The 3,753-nt window shown below is 34.3% G+C and overlaps 1 long non-coding RNA gene across 2 annotated transcripts; it reads left to right on the top strand.

Annotated features, from left to right (window-relative positions):
- The first annotated feature begins 286 nt into the window (after nt 1-286).
- On the top strand, nt 287-3,438 carry LOC141633886 (uncharacterized). Of its 2 annotated transcripts, XR_012538642.1 has the most exons (4): nt 287-453; nt 547-800; nt 2,794-2,877; nt 3,132-3,438. It is a non-coding gene; the product is annotated as an uncharacterized LOC141633886 (long non-coding RNA). The 2 variants fall into 2 exon arrangements; XR_012538641.1 differs by having other exon boundaries at nt 287-800.
- Nucleotides 3,439-3,753: the final 315 nt, after the last annotated feature.

Here is a 3,753-nt window from a genome sequence, read left to right as displayed (position 1 = left end):
TATCTCCTTGATTTATATATAATGTCCTATTATCATTGGAAATAGGTTTTCGCTGCTACACAAACTCCATACTAGACCGGAATGAATTGATTTCAAGGGACATCGTGATGTCACGCAATTGTTGTTTCTGGCAATTTAAGGTAAGAGGCTCCATTTAGAATTTTGGATTGAGAATATCATGCGTCTATATCATGAAGTGTCTTTAGTGGCGGTCCCTAAAACTTTTGTAAGCGTTCAAAGTTATTATGTGCATCAATGGCTTCAACTTTTCAAATACAGGAACAACAACAACAACAACAACATCAGAGCCTTAATCCCAAAATGATTTAGGGTCGGCTGACATTAATCATCCTTTCGAACCGTCCATGGGTGAACGCACGCCTCAAAGTGCGAATAAAAAAAGGGGAAGATGAAAAACAAAAAGGAAGAACGAAAATGTAATGGAAAGTCAAGGTAAACTTAGGGGTTTTAAAATCGAATTCCGGCTTTCTTTCAAATATCAATATGGAAAATACAATTTTGAGCTAACTAGGGATTTTTTGTAAGGTGGAAACTGTGTTTAATTCAGTGTTGGAAGCGGAATAAGCTTGTCAAGTATGAGAATGAAGACTCCGTCTAAATCTTGCTTTTTTTATTACTTTTCTTTAGCTATTTTGTGCACCATCTAATTTTGAACACTCTTCTAATTTTCAGGGGGATCAACAAGCTAAGCAACAAATGACACATCCGGGGACTTTCAAATAGCTGCTTGGCCAAGTTGAATCGGCTACACTCAGGGACATCACCGGCTCAAATTCCAGGTTTATTACCCTTTCCCTTTAAAAAAGTACACTTTGTTTCAACAGCTTAGTACCCAATTTTAGATGCTCATGATGCATTTTTTTTAGGGGGACGTCAACCCCCACTTATTATTGTTTACCAATTCTCGAAGTTTATTGAGGATATGAGCAATTGATCAGTTAATTTATGTTTTCAATGTGTTTTATGCGACTGTGTGGGAGGGAGGTGTAATGAAGTGGAGGCAGCCTGGGCGGAAGGTGTTGGATTAATGAAAGAATGGAGAGAAAGTGAGGAAAAAAGAGTGAAAATGAGGGTTATTTTTTAAAAAACTTTTTCCCCACTCTACGTCGTCACTACCACCACCACTACGTCGTCAGTAACCTTTTTCCCACAGTCTCGCTGGTGTCGTGGGTTATTTGTTTAAAAACTTTTGTATCGTGTTAGGTATTTTATGTATGAAAATTTTCTGATTTGGTCTGCTTTTGAAAATGGATGTGTTGTTCTGAATTCAACTCAATTACTGGATATACATATATATGGAGGTTTTAACTTTTGAAAGTGTGCGTTATTTTCAATTGTACTCGAAGAGGGAGTATGCTTAAATTTTACTTGCTAACCGGATATATATTGAACGATTTAGCTTTAAAACTTTGTTTAAATTTGGCAGAATGACTTTGTGATTGCTCTGGAAAAAGGAAAATGTATTTGCCGGAGACCACTTTCACTTGGTCGTTCTCTGTTTTGTAAACTGTTCTGAGATTCGATTACCATGTCTCTCCACCAGGACAAAACCTAAATCCATGCATGTGTATATACACAAGTGTGCGTCACCTCTCTTTTTCCCTTGCAAAAGCTCTTTATGTTTGTGCGAAGCCAAGTGAGTTGGTCATTTATAGAGAGTGATGGAGACAGAATGAGGGAGAGATCATTCGGCAAGAGGAGGGAAGAGAAAAAGGAGGGAAGGGGGGTAGTGAGTATGATGGGTATATAGTTGGGAATTGTACCACTAAGTATATAATTGTAATTTTGTGGTGATAATTGAATAGTTGCTTTTAAATTCTACTGTACATTATTATCTCAGATAAGGATTTAAATTCATGTATTAAGATTGAATTAGCACGAGAGTTTTATGTTGACTGGAATTTTTTATGGCATTTACGGAATATAATTTGCTCAAATTTGTCATTATCTTGTGCCTTGCATCATCGTCCTTAAAACATGCCAAACACGAGGTGTTATTTAATAAGGTTTCAAGATAACTAGGGCCAAAAGAGCCATTTACTCCATGTTGTGTTGCTGTGGCTGTAGCCTCCACTGCTAACCTTAACCAACCACTCTACCCTTGTATTATTTGTGAATTGTAGAACTCACTCAGGTCGAGGCCTTGCCTGTAATCAATCACTCATCAGCGTTGTGTTTGCCATTTATTAGTTTTGTTTGATTTTGAAATATAACCATTTAATCTAAATTTAATTTAATTTAGTTTGGGATTGATTTCGGGATTAAGCCGTATTTATAATTTGTTGCGTGTGCTCCTTTGTCAGGAAATATCTTTGTCCTTGTTGTCACAATAATGATTAATATGGAGATTTTGGGGATGACTATTTGTCATCTGCTAAAAGATTGATGGCCTTCTTACTAATTAAAATGAAGCTTAATACCTTATAGATGTCAGTGAAATTCTAAAAGTCTTTTCAATATACCATGTAAAACATGTTCGTCTATGTGTTAATTCACCTTGTTAACAAAGAATAAGTCTTGAAAGCAATAGGATATTAAGTTCAATACAAGAAAGTCTACCTGTTTTGTTTAGTATTCATGATTTGTTCGGTACATGGCCATAACTGAAATACGTTATGAGTATTTTAAGTTGAAGTGTCCGTAATAGATATTCATGTCTATGAAGCATATCATCAAATATAAACTCCTATATGGATTATGGACATATGGTTCTCTTCATTATTTTTTTGTGTATTCATAAGAGTTTTGTCTTCTTGATTTGTAAAATCTCAGTGGTTTGAAGTGATAGATGGTCTGCGCCTCAGGCTGATACAATTTTTAGCTTGTGCAAGTTTGGTAAAATGTTCTCTCTTTTAGGTACTAAATTTTACATTTATGCCTACTACAAAATTTATTTATTTTTTAGAATAGTTTGATTATTGTGTATCTTATTACTAATGTTTGTTAACTTTTGAACTTTAACTAAGAAAATCAAGACAAGGAGGTTGATCAATTTCAAGAAAAAAAAACGTATATGAAAGTATATAATTAGTATATGCAACTTCATCAAACTTTTGATATTTGATTTTATTCACGTAACATTATTGACAACATTGTTATGTCCATTTTAGGCCAATTATAAAGAAATGTAACGTGGGTTCAAGGAACAAGGAAAGGACATGCGGCTATATATGATATACTCTAGCGGTGATGTTAATGTAGGTGAAGCGGAGTAGGTTTCAAGTTTATTTGTTGTACGTGTTGTAGCTTAGTGAACTTATTTGTTATTATGCATTTGCGAACATTCTCGTAGGTTGATCAATTAGTTCTAGGTTAATATTTGTAGCATTAAGACTTTGTAATTTGACAAATCTTTGTTTAGATAGTGTGATTTAATTGGAAAACACTTAATTAATTTATTTATGATTTGGATCATGGTTTGGGTGTAATTTTAAATTATTGTCATTATCGACTTGTTTTGTTTAATTGGAGCAAAGATTATAAGCGTATGAGGAAAGTAAAAACAAAAGATTTATTGCATAATATGCACAGAACTATGGAATGAAACTAGACTTGTAAAACGGATAGCTCATACAGGTAGAATAAAACGTGTCATACAACTCAAGTCAAAATATATTTTGCTGAATAATATAGGATGCAGTTGCTCCTTTATTACATATACTCAGGGACATTAACTAAAAACAATTACCGTAATCATTATATCAGCGGTTAGTCAAATTGGGGCTCCGCGCT

Source organism: Silene latifolia, chromosome Y (genome assembly GCF_048544455.1).
Source record: "Silene latifolia isolate original U9 population chromosome Y, ASM4854445v1, whole genome shotgun sequence".
In the NCBI taxonomy this organism is placed as follows: Eukaryota; Viridiplantae; Streptophyta; class Magnoliopsida; order Caryophyllales; family Caryophyllaceae; genus Silene; species Silene latifolia.
Note: the sequence above shows the minus strand (reverse complement) of the source record. Positions and strands in the feature narration are given on the sequence as shown.